Source organism: Drosophila suzukii, chromosome 2L (genome assembly GCF_043229965.1).
Source record: "Drosophila suzukii chromosome 2L, CBGP_Dsuzu_IsoJpt1.0, whole genome shotgun sequence".
NCBI classification, from domain to species: Eukaryota; Metazoa; Arthropoda; class Insecta; order Diptera; family Drosophilidae; genus Drosophila; species Drosophila suzukii.
In genome coordinates, this window is record NC_092080.1 from 25,616,407 (window position 1) to 25,639,827 (window position 23,421).

Sequence of the window (23,421 nt, forward strand, 5' to 3'; positions counted from 1 at the left end):
TCATCCGGACAGACGGACATGGCTAGATCGACTCGGCTAGTGATCCTGATCAAGAATATATATACTTTATGGGGTCGGAAACGCTTCCTTCTGCCTGTTACATACTTTCCGACGAATCTAGTATACCCTTTTACTCTACGAGTAACGGGTATAATAATAACAAGAAAAGACTGCTTTGATTTTGATTTAATATAAACTGCTTTAATTAATTCTGGGGAAGCCCATGGAGGTCCCACGTCAAAATTTGTAGGGTTCAACAAGGATTATGTTTAGAACATTATACTAATTTTTTATAAAAATTAAAAATGCCGATTTGCAGAAAACCGCGATTGAACATTTTTTTTTTAAGTTTGGACTATAATTTGTTTGGAAACTGTTATGGGAGTTATTTTTATCTGAAAGGTTGGCAAAAATAATAATTAAGGAGAATTTTTGTTTATTTTTTACACCGTGTAATTTAAAGTTATACACAATCTTAACAAAAAAATGGCATCGCCATATCTTTGCTTCTGTCAAATGAATAAATTTTTTTAATATTTTTAAAATCCTGTATAAATGGTAAAATATCGTGATAAAAATATGAAACCGTTTTGAGACCATAAAGAAAATCTCGATACGTTTCACAAAGAATCACTCATATACATATGTATACCACCAAAATGCACCAAATTGGTGCACATTTCTCATTTTCAGTGCGAGGGTTAGAGCAGACTAGCAACAACAATTCTGAGAAGCGCATAACAATCGAAAAGAAGAACAGTTATTCTCGGAAGATGGAAAAAGGAAAGAGAAACAAAACACCTTTTAACGGGCAAAAATATTCCATATGCAAATTTGGAGTCAGGGCTTTGTTAAAGAAAAACGAGTTGATAAAACTAATTGATGAGGAACCAAGTGATAAGGAAAGTGTGGAAGTGCGAAAGCGAGCAGAAAGAAATGCAAAGAGTCTTATAACAGAATATTTGAGTGACTCGTTTTTAGTGTTTGCCAACAATGGGAGCTCGGCTTAGGAGATTTTTGACAATTTAAATACTATTTACGAGCGTAAAAGCCTGGCATCTCAACTTTCATTACGCGAACAACTATTGTCTCTAAAATTGAAGGGTGAACCACTTTCGTTTATTTGATGTTTTGGTTACTGAGTTAGTTGCGGCAGGAGCCAAGATAGATGAAATGGACAGTGTCTCCTTTGCTTCTAACACTTCCAACTAGCTTTGATGGAGTAATAACAGCTACATATATAAACTCTCTCTGATAGCAATTTAACATTAGCCTTTGTAAAGACACGGCTTCTCGATCAGGAAATAAAACTGAAAGGATAAAACTATAGGCAATCGAGAGCCTAGGGATAGCACATACAATAACAAAATAACAAAATTTGTGAAGAAACACTTCCAGAATAAGTCAAAGCCAAAGCTGAAGTGTTTTCATTGCGGCAAATTAGGCCATATGAAGAAAGACTGTTTATTCTTAAAAATAACCAGAATGTTCATGTCCAGAGTAATGTTAGAGAGAGACAAGGTCAGATGGCAACAGCAACGCAGCCAGAACGCTCGTTTGCATTTATGATGAACGTAGCGGTTGGAGAGAGACAGACTCAGATGCCAGCAGCGCAGACGGACTGTGCTTTTGCATTTATGATGAAACTAGCTAATTCGTGTGAAAAGATATACATATGGCGTAGATTTCATACATATTAGATTCAGGGGCGTCAGATCACCTAGTATTTCCGAGTATGAGAATTTAAATCCAAGTGTGGCGATTGAGATCGCAAAGCGTGGAGAATTCGTGTATGCTACTGCGAAAGGACTAGTTAGTCTCAACAGTTCTGGGAAAAACATTGCATTACAAAATCTGCTGTATTGCAAGGAAATCCCGCACAATTTATTATCCGTGAAGAAGATGCTAGATGCTGGAATGTCCGTCAAATTTAATCCGGATGGTATCAAAATAATTAAAGATGGTAACTTGGCATTTAAAGGGATGTGTAAGTATAATGTACCAATTGTGAATTTTTATTTAAATAGTAAAGTATATACATCCTAAATTTCAAATGATGCAGAATATCGCTTGTGGCATAAATTATTGGGCCATATTAATGTAGGAAAATTCTTAGAAATTAAACGAAACAGCTTGTTTGAAGATGTTGAACTTATAAAAAACGTATAGCTAAATTTAAATCAGTGGTCGGCACACACATACCATCACAAGTTTGCCTTGCATTAGTGTGAGTGTAACAAACACGAAGTTTGCGCGCGGCGTGCTGAAGCGAGACGTTTCTCTGCCGCAGCAACAAAAAAGCGCGCCGAAGTTGAGAAAAAAATGACCCGAAGACCCATGCCGAAGTCACACGAACATGTACGTTATACGTGAGCGGGCAGAGGATGGGCAGAACACTTCCCTATGCTCACTAGATAGGCCGCTGCCGACCACTGATTTAAATGAATTATGTAATGCATGTATTAACGGAAAACAATCTAGGCTAAAACTCGAAAAATCTAAAAAAACAAAGAAAATATTGACCGCCCATTGTTCGTAGTTCATACTGATGTATGTGGTCCGATTACGCCCTCAACTATTGATAATAATAACTACTATGTAGTATTTATTGATCAGTTTACACATTACTGTGTGACACATTTAATAACTTATAAATCAGACGTGTTTTTTGTATTCAAAGACTTTGTGGCGAAAAGTGAGGCTCATTTTAACTTAAAAATGGTAAAACTATGTATTGATAATGGCAGGGAATACCTCTCTAATGAAATGCGTGAATTTCGTGTCGAAAAAGGTATCAGCTATCATTTAACGGTTCCTCATTCCCCACAATTGAATGGTGTTGCAGAGCGGATGATTAGAACAATCACCGAAAACGCTCGCTCTATGATTAACTGTACTAAACTTAATAAAAGTTTTTGGGGTGAAGCTGTTTTAACAGCAACTTATTTAGTTAATAGGTCCCCAAGTAGAGCTTTGAAAAATATAAGAAAAACACCATATGAGATGTGGCATAAAAAGAAGCCAATATTAAAATATTTGAAAATATTTGGATAGACGGTATACGCACTAAATAAAGTGCGAAAGCGAAAATTTGATGAGAAATCGATTAAAACTATACTCGTCGGGTATGAGCCAAATGGCTATAAATTGTGGAATGAGGAATCGAGAAAATTTATGATAGCTAGAGATGTAGTGGTGGACGAAAAAAGCATAAAATCTATGACTTTAAATGAAAACAAGGAAGAACGCTGTAGTCGAGTACCTCGACTATCAGATACCCGTTACTCAGCTAAAGGGACCAAAGGGAAACTGAAATATGCAAGCAGCAAACCGAGATTAAAATGCGCCACCTACCGGCGGTAGACAGATTTAAGCGTTATGGGCGTTAGAATGGGCGTGGCAAATTTTTTTGAATCAATCGATAGGTATTGACGAGACCAATACATTTACATTACATTAAAATTATTTATCTAGCATGAAAACTGTGGGCGTCACAGGCTTAAGCGGTTTGTGGGCGTTAGAGTGGGCGTGGCATATTCGCGTGACAAACTTGCGCTGATCTCAAGGCTACGGAATCTAAATCAGAGATCCCAATTAACTCTCTTTGATTTTTTGAAGTTTGTGGGCGGTTGTAGGCGTTAAAGTGGGCGTGGCAAACTGGGTCATTCGATAGGTATTGAAGAACAATACATTTCAGTTAAAATTTTTATTCTAGCATCATAACTGTAGGAGCCACAGTTTTGGGCGGTTTGGCAAATCGGGCTGGTGTGTTCCTGGAGTTTGTATAAACATCTTTTATATAAAATCCATAATTTTCAATCAGAATCGCTCTATGGTTCGGCTCCTGGTTCCGGGTTGGCCTTCTTTAGGGCGCTTTTTCCTTTATAAATTTTGTTCTTTTGCCTCACGAATGCTAGCATAACCTTTCCTGTTTTGTGATTCTGCAAAGATATAGACACGTTTAAAATTATTAGTTTTGGTTAATAATATTTATAATGTCATATATTATTTCTAATATTGGTTTTTAATCAAAAAATGGACGTACCCTGCAGAACTGAATTCAAATTATGGAAATTTGCAAGTCCATGTTTATATCTACCCCTACTGTAATTCAATTGAATGATTACATCAGGGCTTATTATTTGGTCCAAGTTTTTAATCAAATTATTCCCCAAAATGGATTTAAAGAGGGGTACATGAAATAAAATTATAAATATTACTAGAAAATATGAGTAACAACTTACATTAAGATTCGGAAATAATAAAAAATTCTATTTCTTAAATCAAAAGTTGACAACGCAATGTAGGAGACGATCATTTTATGGGGCTGGAATCTTCTCCTACATTGCGTTGTAAACTACGCGTATTTACTTATTTACCGAATAATATACGTAAAAAGTAATAGGCAAATCAAAAATGTGACTGAAAAAAAGGTGTTCGGTTTGTAAAAGAACGGCTTATTTGTGTACAAGCATATCATATTAAATTGCAATTTTTTTTTGGGATAACTACATTGTATATATATAAGTTATCGAACCCGTGAAACCGGGCCTCATATGGAATTAATAAACAATTTTCAAAATTCAATCTAAGCGATCTTTGCCTATGCCTTTGCATTTGCTTTTGTCTTTGCCCTCGCCTTTGGCTTTGCGGTCCGCTCTTGGTGGTCCAGCCAAGATAAACAAACCCAACTTAAAGTAAACATCAGCTTCCGCTCGAAGCCCACAGTATTGCGTTCTAAGTTCAGATCATATTGCGTTCCGATTTTGAATCAAATTGCATCGGTCAGCAAAATTTCATTTCACAGCGAGATGCGACAGTTTCAGCATAAGCTTTTATTTTAAACAAAAATTAGTTCTGGAAGCTTAAGAAAGAAAAGCTTCTGGCCGAGGTTCGTTGGATAATTTTTTAGAATTAAGCGCAAGTCCTATTTTGACCGAGGCCGCGATCGGTTCGCCAGTTGTAAATTAGTGTCTTGTATTAGTGATAATAATTAAAAGGTTTAAAACCAAGTTTAAATAAAAAATAAAATATATTTTTTTAACATATTACCAGTGACAATCTTAATTGGCGCCCAACGTGGGGCGGTGTCGTAAATAAGTTCTAGAAACATTTTAATTATAACAAGTTAATTTAAACGGAACTCGCGCCGCAAAAAACCCAACAATTTTTAGTAGAAAAATCAAAACATCCACACAAATCGACGACATCTAACATTGTGACAAGTGATCGTGATTTAAAAATTTAAATGGAAATCAATTAATGCAATAATCAATTTAAATAGCTGGTAATATATAAAAAAGGTGGACCAAAATAAATAAATTCACAGTGCAAGAACACACAACAAAAACAAAATAATAAATTCAGTGGAAACCAAAAACAATTTTAAAAATAGGAAAATTACTTTTAAACAATAAAAACAATAAAAATTAAAAATTAAAAAAAAATTAAAAAAAAAAAAAAAAAATTAAATAATTATTGTAAATAAATGAATTAAACACTTAACGAACGGGAAAACCAAAGAGAAAAGAACGGAAATATTTTAATAACTCACAGAAGGAAGGAAGGGCTGAAGGGCAATCTCTTGCCAAAATTCAACACGACTACAACCGAAATAACAAAGAAGGAAGGAAGGAAGGGCTGAAGGGCAATCCCTCGCCAAAATTCATCACGACTACAACCCAAAGATCAAAGAAGACAAAACTTAAAAATTGAAAAATCGTAATAAATAAGAATAATTATATTTTAATTAAAAATTTAATTCAAAAGATAAATATAAAGATAAAGATAAATATAAGATAAATATAATACATCCTGGAAGATCTAGAAGTTTTGTTGAATCTATTTAATAATTTGGAAGTGACCGAAACGCCAAGCACAAGCAAAATGGCGAATCAAGAATTAGAAAGGCAAGCCTTTTTGACTAAAGAATTAATAAAACAGATTGTTTCATCGGAGGTAAATTCTTTAAAACAAGAAATAGAAACCCTTAAAACCGAACTTTAAATAAATGTCAACAAAGTAGAAGATTATAAAATTGAAGAAGTTGACAATTCAATAAAATGTGAAGAATCTTATGAAATCATTAAATTAGTTCCAGAATTTAAGGGGGATCTTGAAAAATATGTGAGTTGGAGGGAAGCAGCAGAAAACGCTATGAGTCAGTATATTCGAAAAAGTAAGCGATATTTTGCAGCTCTATCAATATTAAGGAACAAGATAACCGGGAAAGCAAATGATGCTCTAACCATCCATGGAACAGTCCTAAATTTTGATGCAATCCTAGCTAGATTAGACTTCGTTTTTAGTGATAGAAGACCGCTACACATTATCGAACAAGAATTAAGTATTCTTACACAAGGAAAACTAAGTGTAATGGAATACTATAACCAAGTGTACAGGAAACTAACATTGTTAACTAACAAAACTATAATGACGTATGGCCGTAATAAGCCAATCACTTCAGAAATTAATAATAGACATAGACAGAGTGCACTAAGAGTTTTCGTAACTGGCCTTGACGGCCCAATATCATCGACTCTGTATTCCATGAACCCAACAGACTTGCCCAATGCAATGGCGTTTGTACAGGAGATGGAATGTAATAATATGAGCGCAAAATTCGCTCATAATTTCGTTGGAATGAGTTATAGAAATTATAACTCAAATTATGGTAATGGCCCAGAACAAAATAAATAATTCTTTTAATCAAAAGACCACTAATAACAATAATTCAAATTATTTGAGATACAATCAAAGATCTCCGCAACAGGTAAAAAATAATCAGTGGAATCAGGGACAGAGTAACAACAATCAGTGGGGACAAAATAATAATTGGAAGTCCAATAACAATCAGGTACAGTCTACTCCTGAACCCATGGAGATAGATGAATCAATCCAGTATCAAAATCGACCTAATAACAATTTTAATAGGGGTAATAATAACAGACAAAATTATATTAATTATTATCCAAGAAATAATTACAATCAAAACCAAGCGCAAAAAACAAAAATATGAGCCGGTCAGAACAAACCATCTGAACCACATCCCCCGTTAAAGCGGGAATCAACTGGTTAAACTAATCAGCCTGCTCAAAAAAATATGAGAGTAAATAATATAGAAGAGGATCATTTTTTAGATCAGAACCCGGAGTAGGATTACCCTACTTGATGAGAACAGACAAAACAAGGAAGAACGCTATAGTCGAGTACCTCGACTATCAGATACCCGTTACTCAGCTAAAGGGACCAAAGGGAAATGGAGATATGCAAGCAGCAAAGCGAGCTTAAAATGCGCCACCTACCGGCGGTAGACAGATTTAAGCGTTATGGGCGTTAGAGTGGGCCTTGCAATTTTTTTTTGGATCAATCGATAGGTATTGACGAGACCAATACATTTCAGTTAAAATATCTAGCATAAAAATTGTGGGCGTCACAGGTTTTTGCGGTTTGAGGGCGTTAACGTGGGCGTGGCAAACGTTTTTTTGGGTCAATCGATAGGTATTGATGAGAACATTACATTTCAGTTAAAACTTTTATTCTAGCATTAAAACTATAGGAGCCACAGTTTAGGGCGGTTTGTGGGCGTTAGAGTGGGCGTGGCAGTCTACTGAAACAAACTTGCGCTGCGTAGGAAGCTCAGGAATCTGCACGCCAAATCTCAATAGCCTAGCTCCCATAGTTTCCGAGATCTCAGCGTTCATCCGGACAGACGGACATGGCTAGATCGACTCGGCTAGTGATCCTGATCAAGAATATATATACTTTATGGGGTCGGAAACGCTTCCTTCTGCCTGTTACATACTTTCCGACGAATCTAGTATACCCTTTTACTCTACGAGTAACGGGTATAAAAAGAGCTCCCAATTTACAAGAAAGTTTCAACCATTAATGGGTTTACAATAATAAAATATTATCATTTAATAACAATATTTAACACAAAACAAGTAATTTATGAAATAGAAGGGTTAGAATCCGACTTACTTATAGGTTTTAATCTTTTAAAAAAGATAGGAGCGGTACTTGATATTCAAAAAGGGACGATCAAGTATAACGAAAAAGAAGAAAAATTATTTTATGATGAAGATAGTTCTTTAAACCAATTATCGTTAACTGAAGGAAAAATTATCCTTCCACTAAAAGAATATATTATAAAAAAATACTTTGAAGATCAAAGTGGAATCAAAACAGAATCGCAAATGGTTGAAAATAGTTTATTTAGCTTGGGATCACGGAATCCCGAGCAAGCCGACGTAGAATTATCCGTCAACAAAAAAACAAATAGTTTGGAATCTAAAAATCCTGAACACACCGACGTAGAATTATCCGTCAACAAAAAAACAAATAGTTTGGGATCTAAATATGCTGAACACGCCGACGAAGAATTTTCCGTCAATAAAAAAGTAAAAAATTTGGGATCAAAAGATTCTGAAAGAAATAAAATTAATAACATTAAAATGTTAAATTCAAATCAAGTAGATGATTTGGAGAAAAAAATAATAGACATAATTGAAGAGGAACATTCTAAAATAAACGTACAAATTCCTTTTAGAACTGACATTCGGGGTGAAATAAATACAATTAATGACAGGGCAATTTATGGCAAACAATATCCATATGCCTTATCGGTTTCAGATTTCGTTAATAGCGAAATCAATAGAATGTTAAATGAAAATATTATAAGGCCGAGTAGAAGTCCTTACAATGCACCAGTTCTGGGTGCAAAAAAGGCCAAAACGAAGACGGTAGCCTTAAACACAGACTCGTTATAGACTACAAAAAATTAAATGAGAACACCCTTCTGTTATATTAGCCAACTTAGGTATGGCAAAATTTTTTTCAACAATTGACTTGGAATCAGGATTCCATCAAATTTTAATGAATGACTCGGATATCGAAAAAACATCTTTTTCCATTAACAACGGAAAATTTGAATTTTTACGCATGCCTTTCGGATTAACAAATGCGCCCAGAATTTTCCAGAGAGCAATGGATGATATTCTCAGATAACAAGTAGGAAAAACATGCCACGTCTACATGGATGATGTTATAATTTTTTCAAACACAATCGAGCAACATTTCTCGGACTTAACTCAAATAATAAGCAATTTACAAAGAGCAAATATAAAAATTTCTCTCGAAAAATCTAAATTTTTTAAATTAGAAACCTCGTTTCTTGGCTACATTGTTTCTTTTATTGTAAAAAAAACAGATCCTGAAAAAATTTCCACAATTTCAAGATAACCGTTACCACAAAATATTAGAGAACTTCGAAGTTTTCTAGGCCTAACTGGCTACTACCGAAAATTTGTCCGTAATTATGCAAAAATTGCAAAACCTCTTACAAAATATTTAGGAGGGGAAAATGGAAATGTTTCTAAAAAAATATCAACAAGAGTTTTAATACAGTTGGACGATTCAGCTATACAAGCTTTTAACGAACTAAAAGATAATCTAATAGCACAAGTGGAACTAGTTCAACCGGACTATAGAAAAAAATTCACTTTGACAACAGACGCATCAGACGTAGCTATCGGGGCGGTATTATCACAGGATAATAAACCAATTACTTTCATTTCTAAAACACTTAATAAAACCGAACAACTTTATGCCACAAACAAAAAGGAACTGCTAGCCATAGTATGGGCCTTAAAAAATTTGAGAAACTATTTGTACGGAGTAATTGGTATAGAAATCAGATCATCAGTCCTTATCTTTCACGATTTCCGATAAAAATCCCAACATAGAAATGAAAAGATGGTATTCTTTCATAGAAAGTTTTACCCCAAAAATAATATATAAACCCGGTACAACAAATGTTGTAGCCGATGCATTATCTCGAATACAAATAAATAACATTACAGACAGTGATGTAGAACAGTCAAACTCAGATCAAAACACAAACCCCGTAAGCCGTTAAATCAACGGGGAGGTTTACAATACATGAGTCACTGGAAGTTTTTGGCAGGACACGACACTTAATTGAATAAGACACACCAGAAAATTTAATAAACTTATTAAAAGAGTATATTCCACCTAACATTACGGTAGGAATTCACTGTAAATTAGAGGACTTATATCACATTCAATTACTTTTAAAAAATAATTTCACTAACCAATTTCTTTTTACAAGAATCTTTCTTCAAGACATAGAAAACGATGAAGATAAAGCCATAATAATAGAAGAAACACACAGTCGAGCTCATAGGGGGCTAGATGAAAATTACAAACAAATCAGTAGGTTATATTATTGGCCAAACTTATTTATAACAGACACCCAATAAAAATTCCAATCGGGGAAGCCCCTATTCCAACTAATGAAGGAGAAAATTTACATATAGACATATACTACGCGCAAAATTTAACATTTATTACTTGTATAGACGCGTATTCCAAATTCCTTGTTGTCAAAGAAGTTCAAAATAAGTTAAACATTGAAATTAGGGTAATGGAACTACTCCAACAATTTCCCCAGGCAAAAGTAATTATGACCGATAACGAACCGAGTTTTACCTCGGCCCAATTTTGTAAATCATTTGCACAGAGGTGTGACATTACTTTGCATTACGCAGACCCAAGACATAGTACTTCAAACGGACAAGTTGAAAGGGCACACTCGACATTAACAGAAATAGCTCGCTGCATAAAAGTAGAGTTTAACTTAACTAATTATTCCGAAATAATTATTAGAGCCGCTCAAAAATATAATCAGAGCCTTCATTCCACAACAAACGAAAAACCTTTTGATATCCCTTATAATAAAATTGATCATGATAATATTCCCATTATTTTGAAAAATACACAAACAAGAATGTTAGAAACACATAATGAGAACAGAAAAGAAAAAGATTATCATGTAGGACAAGTTGTTTATGAAAAAAAACATGGGGAACGAAACAAACTTATATCAAGATATAAAAAACAAGTAGTAAAGGAGAATATGCCAAACAAAATAATAATCAACAATAGAATTAGAATTATTCATAAAGATAATATTAAATCCTAATATAAAGAACAATTTTTTATTATTTTTTTCAGAAAAATGTTTTTTCCAGTCTTATACTAATACTTTTAACAAGTTCTGAAATAATTGACTATACAAGTCACGAATACTTATTTTTTAAGGACAATAAAGACGTATTGACGATTCATACGCAGATTTATTTCACGTAACTAATTTAAGTTTTTATGAAGAAATAATTAACACTGAAACAAGTCAAGCGTCGATTTAGCGTCGCTTGTGACCGGTTGTGTTTATCGTGTGCTCTGTGATTTTTGCCAATTTGTCATTAATATCTGTGTTACTGGTGCCTTGCTTTGTGACTTAGTCCAACATAACCAGCCGTGCTTGTGTTTTAAATCGTCTGTTTATGTTTAATTGTTTATTTTATTGTAGCAATTTTAACAAAACCTAACTCTGTTTTTAACCTGTGCATTTTGTTATTGTAACTTCTGTACGCTGCGGTGCATTTGTTTCAATAGCTTTTGTTGTTGTTTCCCATAATCTGTAATCTCTCTCTCTTGTAATCTCTCTCCCGTTTCTTGTCGTCTCAACCCTTCAGTTCCAAAAAAAAAGTTTCACTTGTGAATCACCTTGTGAATCCCGTGGGACATGTCCTCTTGCACAAGTGAAGAACAAGTGACGCTCCATATAGAAAATTGTATGGGATGTCCGCATTTTCACAAGTGAAAATTCAAATGAAAATTTTTCGAAGTCCTACGGGAATTCACTTGTTCCTTATACTCATTTTTCGTATGGCCTGTCACGTGCCGGTGACTCGTCCCAAGTGAATCACTTGGGAAAATCAGAATTTTTCCTTGAGTTTTCACTTGTGAAATCACTTGCAAGGGACACGTCCCAAGTGAAACACTTGGGAAAATCAGAATTTTTCCTTGAGTTTTCAATTAAAAAAATATAGAATTTAATTCATTTCATTTTAATTCATTTTAATTATATGGTACTATTTAGATTTTCAAAAATTGTACAATTATTGTTTCTGTTTTTTTGCTTCGTAAGCTTATTTTTAACGTTAGACATCGCCGTTCTTAAACCTTTGTCCGGGTCCTCTGAATCCTTGGCCAACGCTCCTGAAAAAACATATGTTTAAAAAATGCGTTTTATTTGTTTAATTGTATATTTACCTTTTATAGCTTGTTGCAGAATTTTTATTGGCACAAAACATTTCGTCATCCACTTTCGGCTAACGGAACCCATTGAATACCTTCAAAATTTACGTACTTTAAACTAAGATCAATGCACAACATCTTAAACTTAATGTAGCACTTACCTGACTTTATTATATTAACTAAACGATTAAAGTAACTCTGCTGCGCACCATTAAAATGGATGCTTCCCTTTCAATCACTCAAACAGAATGCACCAAGTCTTCTCACCCCTTTACTAGATTTCTTTTGTTTTCTCTTCGCTGTTGGCGCGTGCCACTGCACCTATACCCTTTCTAAAGTGAAATATATCCGACTATATAGTTTTTACTTCTTGAGTAAAAAATACAATACGATTTTTTTTTATATGGTAATACTTAAATGTTTTAAATACTTAAATCAATTTTAACGGACTAAATTTCTATAACTTAACTAAAAAATTATATTGTAATAAAAATGTATAATAAGTAAATATAACATTATAAGTAAATTCAATATACTAAATTTTACTATAATCAAATAGTTTACTTTTATAAAACAATATTAGTTGTTTTTTTCGATACACAATAATGCTCCTAAAATATTAGGGCATTCACGAAAGGGCTGCTCCACGAAAATTTTTCCGCCGAAATATTAGTCGCTAGCCGAACATAACGGAGAGACGCAAAAAAAATAACGGACCAGCCGAAATTTGTCTCTGCGAGCGCGGAGTGCAGGCAGATTATAAGACAAGAAAGAGAGGGATATATCCGAATATCTGCCTCTCTTTGTTGCACGATCGTTTTCGTGGGCAGTCTTCTACGCTGCGCCGACTGCTCTGCTGACGTCAACAGCGGCACAGCGTTTTAGGCACAAAAAAAGCTTTTTGCCTTGAGCCATGTCACCGCGTCCCTACTGCAGAACTGAAGGGAACTGTTGTCGTGTATATATTGTTTGTGTTTCGCAAGCCACGCTCAGTCGACAGCTACTCTGTCGCGCTCTCTCGCTTTCGCAGTCTCTACGCGCTCTTATACTTTTGTGTTTTTGTGTGTCTACATTTTTATTGTTTGATCCCAGTGTCAAATTAAGTGAGGTATTTATAATTCTTTTGATTCTTTGGTTTTATAAATAACTTTTTATCTTAAATTTAAATACTTAAAAATGGCTCTTTTTTGTTCCAAGAAAGATTGTCAGTTTGGATCGTCACCTAATGACGTTTTTATTTACTGTCTTCTCTGCAATACAGTCATACATCCAAAATGTACTGGACTTGTTGGCAGAGTAAAAGATTTTATTGATCTGCGTGTTGGTTTTTCGTGGACTTGTGCCTCATGCGTTGAAATAGACCGTGATTTGGATGGCTATGTTGCGCTGACCAATGATCGTTTTATGAAACTTTTTGATAAACTTATGAGCGTAGTTGCTGATTTTAAAGAGTTTAAGGCGGACCTTGATAATAAAAAAATGTCAGTAGGGTCACCTAAACGCAAAAAGACCGCTCCTTCAAAATCTGCTCCCGTAAAGGCATCAGTTCCAAATCCCAACTTAGCTCCAAATATTTTTACCCGATCGGTAACGGCAGCTATGTCGGCACCCTTCAGTTCCAAAAAAAAAGTTTCACTTGTGAATCACCTTGTGAATCCCGTGGGACATGTCCTCTTGCACAAGTGAAGAACAAGTGACGCTCCATATAGAAAATTGTATGGGATGTCCGCATTTTCACAAGTGAAAATTCAAATGAAAATTTTTCGAAGTCCTACGGGAATTCACTTGTTCCTTATACTCATTTTTCGTATGGCCTGTCACGTGCCGGTGACTCGTCCCAAGTGAATCACTTGGGAAAATCAGAATTTTTCCTTGAGTTTTCACTTGTGAAATCACTTGCAAGGGACACGTCCCAAGTGAATCACTTGTGAAAATCAGAATTTTTCCTTGAGTTTTCAATTAAAAAAATATAGAATTTAATTCATTTCATTTTAATTCATTTTAATTATATGGTACTATTTAGATTTTCAAAAATTGTACAATTATTGTTTCTGTTCTTTTGCTTCGTAACCTTATTTTTAACGTTAGACATCGCCGTTCTTAAACCTTTGTCCGGGTCCTCTGAATCCTTGGCCAACGCTCCTGAAAAAACATATGTTTAAAAAATGCGTTTTATTTGTTTAATTGTATATTTACCTTTTATAGCTTGTTGCAGAATTTTTATTGGCACAAAACATTTCGTCATCCACTTTCGACTAACGGAACCCATTGAATACCTTCAAAATTTACGTACTTTAAACTAAGATCAATGCACAACATCTTAAACTTAATGTAGCACTTACCTGACTTTATTATATTAACTAAACGATTAAAGTAACTCTGCTGCGCACCATTAAAATGGATGCTTCCCTTTCAATCACTCAAACAGAATGCACCAAGTCTTCTCACCCCTTTACTAGATTTATTTTGTTTTCTCTTCGCTGTTGGCGCGTGCCACTGCACCTATACCCTTTCTAAAGTGAAATATATCCGACTATATAGTTTTTACTCCTTGAGTAAAAAATACAATACGATTTTTTTTTAAATGTTAATACTTAAATGTTTTAAATACTTAAATCCATTTTAACGGACTAATTTTCTATAACCTAACTAAAAAATTATATTGTAGTAAGAATGTATAATAAGTAAATATAACATTATAAGTAAATTCAATTTACTTAATTTTACTATAATCAAATAATTTACTTTTATAAAACAATATTAGTTGTTTTTTTTGATATACAATAATGCTCCTAAAATATTAGGGCACTCACATGTCGCTGCGCCACGAAAATTTTTCCGCCGAAACACTAGTCGCTAGCCGAACATAACGGAGAGACTCAAAAGAAATAACGGACCTGCCGAAATTTGTCTCTGAGAGCGCCGAGTGCAGGCAGATTATAAGACAAAGAAAGAGAGGGAAGCTCCGAATATCTGCCTCACTTTGTTGCACGATCGTTTTCGTAGGCAGTCTTCTACACTGCGCCGACTTCTCTGCTGACGTCAACAGCGGCACAGCGTTTTAGGCACAAAAAAAAAAACAAAAAAGCTTTTTGCCTTGAGCCATGTCACCGCGTCCCTACTGCAGAACTGAAGGGCATCTACTGGGTCTGGGGGACCTAAAGCTTCACTGACAGCAGTACCCATAGGTACCAAAAGCTCTGGAGGAGTCCCTGTTTCTGCTAGTCAGCCTAAGGGGTCAAACACTACGCAGCTTTCTGTGCCTACAGATGAAGTTTGCTCTATAGGAGTCCCTACCCTTCAGTTCTGCAGTAGGGACGCGGTGACATGGCTCAAGGCAAAAAGCTTTTTTTGTTTTTTTTTTTGTGCCTAAAACGCTGTGCCGCTGTTGACGTCAGCAGAGCAGTCGGCGCAGCGTAGAAGACTGCCCACGAAAACGACCCTTCAGTTCTGCAGTAGGGACGCGGTGACATGGCTCAAGGCAAAAAGCTTTTTTTGTGCCTAAAACGCTGTGCCGCTGTTGACGTCAGCAGAGCAGTCGGCGCAGCGTAGAAGACTGCCCACGAAAACGATCGTGCAACAAAGAGAGGCAGATATTCGGATATTTCCCTCTCTTTCTTGTCTTATAATCTGCTGCACTCCGCGCTCGCAGAGACAAATTTCGGCTGGTCCGTTATTTTTTTTTGCGTCTCTCCGTTATGTTCGGCTAGCGACTAATATTTCGGCGGAAAAATTTTCGTGGAGAAGCGACATGTGAATGCCCTAATATTTAAGGAGCATTATTGTGTATAGAAAAAAACAACTAATATTGTTTTATAAAAGTAAACTATTTGATTATAGTAAAATTTAGAAAATTGAATTTACTTATAATGTTATATTTACTTATTATACATTCTTATTACAATATAATTTTATAGTTAAGTTATAGAAATTTAGTCCGTTAAAATTGATTTAAGTATTTAAAACATTTAAGTATTAACATTTAAAAAAAAATCGTATTGTATTTTTTACTCAAGAAGTAAAAACTATATAGTCGGATATATTTCACTTTAGAAAGGGTATAGGTGCAGTGGCACGCGCCAACAGCGAAGAGAAAACAAAAGAAATCTAGTAAAGGGGTGAGAAGACTTGGTGCATTCTGTTTGAGTGATTGAAAGGGAAGCATCCATTTTAATGGTGCGCAGCAGAGTTACTTTAATCGTTTAGTTAATATAATAAACACAGGTAAGTGCTACATTAAGTTTAAGATGTTGTGCATTGATCTTAGTTTAAAGTACGTAAATTTTGAAGGTATTCAATGGGTTCCGTTAGCCGAAAGTGGATGACGAAATGTTTTGTGCCAATAAAAATTCTGCAACAAGCTATAAAAGGTAAATATACAATTAAACAAATAAAACGCATTTTTTAAACATATGTTTTTTCAGGAGCGTTGGCCAAGGATTCAGAGGACCCGGACAAAGGTTTAAGAACGGCGATGTCTAACGTTAAAAATAAGCTTACGAAGCAAAAAAACAGAAACAATAATTGTACAATTTTTGAAAATCTAAATAGTACCATATAATTAAAAAGAATTAAAATAAAATGAATTAAATTCTATATTTTTTTAATTGAAAACTCAAGGAAAAATTCTGATTTTCACAAGTGATTCACTTGGGACGGGTCCCTTGCAAGTGATTTCACAAGTGAAAACTCAAGGAAAAATTCTGATTTTCCCAAGTGTTTCACTTGGGACGTGTCCCTTGCAAGTGATTTCACAAGTGAAAACTCAAGGAAAAATTCTGATTTTCCCAAGTGATTCACTTGGGACGAGTCACCGGCACGTGACAGGCCATACGAAAAATGAGTATAAGGAACAAGTGAAATCCCGTAGGACTTCGAAAAATTTTCATTTGAATTTTCACTTGTGAAAATGCGGACATCCCATACAATTTTCTATATGGAGCGTCACTTGTTCTTCACTTGTGCAAGAGGACATGTCCCAGGTGATTCCCAAGGTGATTCACAAGTGAAACTTTTTTTTTGGAACTGAAGGGGATCGTGCAACAAAGAGAGGCAGATATTCGGATATTTCCCACTCTTTCTTGTCTTATAATCTGCCTGCACTCCGCGCTCGCAGAGACAAATTTCGGCTGGTCCGTTATTTTTTTTGCGTCTCTCCGTTATGTTCGGCTAGCGACTAATATTTCGGCGGAAAAATTTTCGTGGAGCAGCGACATGTGAATGCCCTAATATTTTAGGAGCATTATTGTGTATCGAAAAAAACAACTAATATTGTTTTATAAAAGTAAACTATTTGATTATAGTAAAATTTTGTATATTGAATTTACTTATAATGTTATATTTACTTATTATACATTTTTATTACAATATAATTTTTTAGTTAAGTTATAGAAATTTAGTCCGTTAAAATTGATTTAAGTATTTAAAACATTTAAGTATTAACATTTAAAAAAAAAATCGTATTGTATTTTTTACTTAAGAAGTAAAAACTATATAGTCGGATATATAATTCACTTTAGAAAGGGTATAGGTGCAGTGGCACGCGCCAACAGCGAAGAGAAAACAAAAGAAATCTAGTAAAGGGGTGAGAAGACTTGGTGCATTCTGTTTGAGTGATTGAAAGGGAAGCATCCATTTTAATGGTGCGCAGCAGAGTTACTTTAATCGTTTAGTTAATATAATAAAGTCAGGTAAGTGCTACATTAAGTTTAAGATGTTGTGCGTTGATCTTAGTTTAAAGTACGTAAATTTTGAAGGTATTCAATGGGTTCCGTTAGCCGAAAGTGGATTACGAAATGTTTTGTGCCAATAAAAATTCTGCAACAAGCTATAAAAGGTAAATATACAATTAAACAAATAAAACGCATTTTTTAAACATATGTTTTTTCAGGAGCGTTGGCCAAGGATTCAGAGGATCCGGACAAAGGTTTAAGAACGGCGATGTCTAACGTTAAAAATAAGCTTACGAAGCAAAAAAACAGAAACAATAATTGTACAATTTTTGAAAATCTAAATAGTACCATATAATTAAAATGAATTAAAATAAAATGAATTAAATTCTATATTTTTTTAATTGAAAACTCAAGGAAAAATTCTGATTTTCCCAAGTGATTCACTTGGGACGTGTCACCGGCACGTGACAGGCCATACGAAAAATGAGTATAAGGAACAAGTGAAATCCCGTAGGACTTCGAAAAATTTTCATTTGAATTTTCACTTGTGAAAATGCGGACATCCCATACAATTTTCTATATGGAGCGTCACTTGTTCTTCACTTGTGCACGAGGACATGTCCCAGGTGATTCACAAGTGAAACTTTTTTTTTGGAACTGAACCCTTCAGTTCCAAAAAAAAAGTTTCACTTGTGAATCACCTTGGGAATCACCTGGGACATGTCCTCGTGCACAAGTGAAGAACAAGTGACGCTCCATATAGAAAATTGTATGGGATGTCCTCATTTTCACAAGTGAAAATTCAAATGAAAATTTTTCGAAGTCCTACGGGATTTCACTTGTTCCTTATACTCATTTTTCGTATGGCCTGTCACGTGCCGGTGACACGTCCCAAGTGAATCACTTGGGAAAATCAGAATTTTTCCTTGAGTTTTCACTTGTGAAATCACTTGCAAGGGACACGTCCCAAGTGAATCACTTGGGAAAATCAGAATTTTTCCTTGAGTTTTCAATTATAAAAATATAGAATTTAAAATACATACATATTTAATTTCATTTTAATTCATTTTAATTATATGGTATTATTTAGATTTTCAAAAATTGTAGAATTATTGCTTCTGTTTTTTGCTTCGTAAGCTTATTTTAAACGTTAGTCATCGCCGTTCTTAAACCTTTGTCCGGGTCCTCTGAATCCTTGGCCAACGCTCCTGAAAAAACATATGTTTAAAAAATGCGTTTTATTTGTTTAATTGTTTATTTACCTTTTATAGCTGTGTTTAACCCTTTGCAGGATTTTTATTGGATCAAAACATTTCGTCATCCACTTTCGGCTAACGGAACCCATTGAATACCTTCAAAATTTACGTACTTTAAACTAAGATCAATGCACAACATCTAAAACTTAATGTAGCACTTACCTGACTTTATTATATTAACTAAACGATTAAAGTAACTCTGCTGCGCACAATTAACATGGATGCTTCCCTTTCAATCACTCAAACAGAATGCACCAAGTCTTCTCACCCCTTTACTTGATTTCTTTTGTTTTCTCTTCGCTGTTGGCGCGTGCCACTGCACTTATACCCTTTCTAAGGCGAAATATATCCGACTATATAATTTGTACTTCTTAAGTAAGAAATACAATACGAATTTTTTAAAAATGTTAATACTAATACTACTAATGTTTTAAATATTGAAATCAATTTTAACGGACTAATTTTCTGTAATTACACTAAAAAAATATATTGTAATAAAAATGTATAATAAGTAAACATAACATTATAAGTAAATCCAAATTACTTAATTTTACTATAATCAAATAATCTACTTTTATAAAACAATATAAGTTGTATATTTTCGATACACAATAATGCTCCTAAAATATTAGGGCATTCACATGTCGCTGCTCCACGAAAATTTTTTCGCCGAAATATTAGTCGCTAGCCGAACATAACGGAGAGACGCAAAAAAAAAACGGACCAGCCGAAATTTGTCTCTGCGAGCGCGGAGTGCAGGCAAATTATAAGACAAGAAAGAGAGGGAAATATCCGAATATCTGCCTCTCTTTGTTGCACGATAGTTTTCGTGGGCAGTCTTCTACGCTGCGCCGACTGCTCTGCTGACGTCAACAGCGGCACAGCGTTTTAGGCACAAAAAAAAAACAAAAATAGCTTTTTGCCTTGAGCCATGTCACCGCGTCCCTACTGCAGAACTGAAGGGAAGGGATAGTCTCGATAATCAGACGAACGATGTTCAGATCGCTGGTGGTGGAAGAAAGAGCCCCTCGGTTGTTCCATATAGGAAGCAACTGTTTTCCATATGTTCGTAGGATATCTTCATTTAAAATATATGCTCCTCCGGAAGTATTTAATGTACTAAATTCTAAAAGTTTTTGGCTTAATGATGAATTGGTCATTAAAGAATTTGTTCCAAACAGACGGAGAACTAATAATAGGCCTTCCACGACTGTACCTGCGCCAAAAAACTGAGCAGTTTATTTTTTGCCTATAAAAATGTTAGGGGACTTAATATGAAGCTACCTAAGCTTTATGCTGACTCCTCTGCCTTTTCTGAAGACATTCTGGGCTTTACTGAGACTTGGCTGAAACCGGAGATATCAGACTCCGAAGTTCTGTCCAAAAATTTTAATACGTATAGAACTGATCGCTCTCCTCGTAGGGGGGGTGGGGTGCTGGTTGCCGTTACCTCTACTTTAACATCGGAGAGAATATACTTTCTTAATCCCAATGACATAGAATTCGTTGGTGTTAAAGTTTCTTTGAAATCTTTTTCAATTTATGTAACTTGTTCTTATATTCCACCTGGATCCGACTTAACAATTTATGAGCAACATTTGTCTGCAATAAAAACTGTTTTATCTCATCTTTCCGAAAGGGATCTTTTAATTGTTTTGGGTGATTTCAATCTCCCTGACATTTCTTGGTCCCTTTCCACTGACTCACTTGTCTCTACCCCTTTATCTGACCATGACTTCGTTGACGGTCTGTTAGAATTATCATTACAGCAAGTAAGCTTTACACGTAATTCACTAAATAGACAATTAGATCTTGTATTTGTTTTAGATCGGTCTGAAGTCACTGTATCTAGAATTGACCCACTAGTTGTGCCTGAAGACCAGTATCATCCCACATTAGAACTTACAATTTGTCTTCCCTGCTTTGATACCCACTCTCCTTCACTTTCTCCAACTAAAAGTAGATGCTTTCGTAAATGTGACTTTAGTAAACTCAACAACTTGATTTCACAATATAACTGGACAAATTTATATAATTGCTTGGATATTGAAAGTGCTACGGAACTATTTTATAGTGTCCTAAATTCTTTTTTCTGTGAATGTGTTCCTGACAGTTTTCCTCCTAAGGTAGACAGGCCACCTTGGTTTACCAATCAGTTGCAAAGACTTAGAAACCTAAAAACAAACTTCTATAAAAAGTACAAAAAGTCGGGTAGGCCATCCGATTTTTCAAGATATGTGGTGGCTCGTACTAATTTTAATGTACTTAACAGTCATTGCTATTCCATGTATTTGAACCGATGTAAATTTGAATTTTCAAAGGATTCGAGGCAATTTTCTAACTTTGTCAATGCTAGGCATTGCCATCATCCGTACGATTAAACTCTATTGAGGCATCTACGGATCCCGAAATTGCAGATTTATTTGCTGAACTCTTCAAATTTACTTATAGTTTTGTTTCTTGGTCTAATTCTAGCTACCCTAATCATTTAAACAGGGCAAATTGTATTTTTATACCCGTTACTCGTAGAGTAAAAGGGTATACTAGATTCGTCGGAAAGTATGTAACAGGCAGAAGGAAGCGTTTCCGACCCCATAAAGTATATATATTCTTGATCAGGATCACTAGCCGAGTCGATCTAGCCATGTCCGTTTGTCCGTCTGTCCGTCTGTCCGGATGAACGCTGAGATCTCGGAAACTATGAGAGCTAGGCTATTGAGATTTGGCGTACAGATTCCTGAGCTTCTTACGCAGCGCAAGTTTGTTTCAGTAGACTGCCACGTCCACTCTAACGCCCACAAACCGCCCTAAAATGTAACTCCTACAGTTTTGATGCTAGATAGAAAATTTTAACTGAAATGTATTAGTCTTGTCAATACCTATCGATTGACCAAAAAAAAATTTTGCTACGCCCACTCTAACGCCCACAAACCTCCAAAGAAAAAAGCTATGACGTCAGAGCCAGACAATGCGAAATGTTTTTACGCGTGTATGTGTGTGTATGAAAATAGTTGCCGGCCGAACTTAGCGGCAAAGAAAAAAGCCCTGCCGGCGCTCAGAGAGAGCAAAGTGCGCGGCTAACTTATTCTATTGAATAATGAACCCTTTATCCATTTGTCCCATTGACGGGCAAAAACCTTTAAAGATCTGTACATCTTTATTTATCTCTTTCAAAGAATATGAATTAGCTTAATAAATACCTATAGATTGTCCCAAAAAAACTTTTCCGTTTTCAGTCCAATGCTCTCAAACCAAAGTAGTTAGGACAAGCCTTGACACTAGAGCCAGAAAACGACATACATACATACATATGTATTTATGCATGTGTGTGGACGTAAAAAATTGCAATCTAATATCCGCGGCAAATAGAATTCTTTCAAACAAAGCTATTCAACCAAATATTAAAATTCTGTATGTTTAGCAAGCATACATAAATATAAATGTTTTTTGTCTATTTTATGTGTTGCTTTCTCATTCTTTGTGCTGGCTGAAACAAAAGCAGAGCCGAGAAATGAGAGCAAGGGAGAGAGAACAAAGTGCGCGGCTAACTTATTTTAAAGTTTGTTATCTGAGTAACGGGTATCTGATAGTCGAGGTACTCGACTATAGCGTTCTTCCTTGTTTCTCCTGTAATCACCGAGAGTTCTCTCTTAAGTGATTTAGAAACTATAACGCCAACCTATTCTCCGGGGCCAGATGGACTCCCTGGGTGTGTTCTTAAGTTTTGTTCCCGAACTATTTGTAAACCCATTCTTAAACTTTTTCATTTGTCTATCTCATCATCTGTTTTTCCTACTATCTGGAAAGATTCTTTTATTATTCCACTCCACAAAAAAGGTGCGAAGGTTAATGCTCAGAACTATAGAGGAATCTCCAAATTGTCTGCAATTCCTAAAACATTTGAACGCATTATTACTCTCCGTTGCAACATTTGTGCTCCTCTTTAATATCGCCGTGTCAACATGGTTTTGTTAAGCGTAGATCGACCACCACTAACCTGCTCGAATTGACATCTTTTGTACTAGATGGATTTAACAAAAAATTGCAGACGGACGTTATATATACAGATTTTAGTAAAGCCTTTGACTCTGTTAACCACTCTCTTCTTTTATTCAACTTAGATCAGCTCGGGTTTCCGAATAATCTGTTAACTTGGATTTCAAGTTATTTGAATGGTAGATCTCAGAGGGTTTTATTCAAAAACGCTGTTTCCAAGATGATCAACGTGACATCTGGAGTGCCTCAGGGCAGTCATTTAGGCCCTTTGCTGTTTACTTTGTTTATAAATGATCTTCCTTCTATCGTAAATCACTCTCGTGCACTAATGTATGCTGATAATGTGAAGCTTTGTTTTTCATATAATAATA

The 23,421-nt window shown here is 35.1% G+C and overlaps 5 long non-coding RNA genes across 7 annotated transcripts; 2 read left to right on the forward strand and 3 right to left on the reverse strand.

Moving 5' to 3' along the window:
* Positions 1-11,920: 11,920 nt before the first annotated feature.
* On the reverse strand, positions 11,921-12,521 carry LOC139355173 (uncharacterized). The gene is made up of 3 exons (XR_011605903.1): positions 12,288-12,521; positions 12,142-12,221; positions 11,921-12,087 (listed from the first exon to the last, which is right to left on the reverse strand). It is a non-coding gene; the product is annotated as an uncharacterized lncRNA (long non-coding RNA).
* A 1,575-nt stretch (positions 12,522-14,096) lies between these two features.
* On the reverse strand, positions 14,097-15,248 carry LOC139355175 (uncharacterized). Its single transcript, XR_011605906.1, has 4 exons — positions 14,940-15,248; positions 14,469-14,639; positions 14,323-14,402; positions 14,097-14,268 (listed from the first exon to the last, which is right to left on the reverse strand). It is a non-coding gene; the product is annotated as an uncharacterized lncRNA (long non-coding RNA).
* Positions 15,249-15,560: 312 nt separating this feature from the next.
* LOC139355174 (uncharacterized) lies at positions 15,561-16,703 on the forward strand. 2 transcript variants are annotated; one of them, XR_011605905.1, is made up of 4 exons: positions 15,561-15,947; positions 16,180-16,350; positions 16,417-16,496; positions 16,551-16,703. It is a non-coding gene; the product is annotated as an uncharacterized lncRNA (long non-coding RNA). The 2 variants fall into 2 exon arrangements; XR_011605904.1 differs by lacking the exon at positions 15,561-15,947 and having other exon boundaries at positions 16,057-16,350.
* A 492-nt stretch (positions 16,704-17,195) lies between these two features.
* On the forward strand, positions 17,196-18,188 carry LOC139355178 (uncharacterized). Of its 2 annotated transcripts, XR_011605908.1 has the most exons (4): positions 17,196-17,410; positions 17,646-17,816; positions 17,883-17,962; positions 18,017-18,188. It is a non-coding gene; the product is annotated as an uncharacterized lncRNA (long non-coding RNA). The 2 variants fall into 2 exon arrangements; XR_011605907.1 differs by lacking the exon at positions 17,196-17,410 and having other exon boundaries at positions 17,508-17,816.
* Positions 18,189-18,847: 659 nt separating this feature from the next.
* On the reverse strand, positions 18,848-19,476 carry LOC118878764 (uncharacterized). Its single transcript, XR_010653441.2, has 3 exons — positions 19,217-19,476; positions 19,061-19,150; positions 18,848-19,006 (listed from the first exon to the last, which is right to left on the reverse strand). It is a non-coding gene; the product is annotated as an uncharacterized lncRNA (long non-coding RNA).
* Between the last annotated feature and the right edge of the window lie 3,945 nt (positions 19,477-23,421).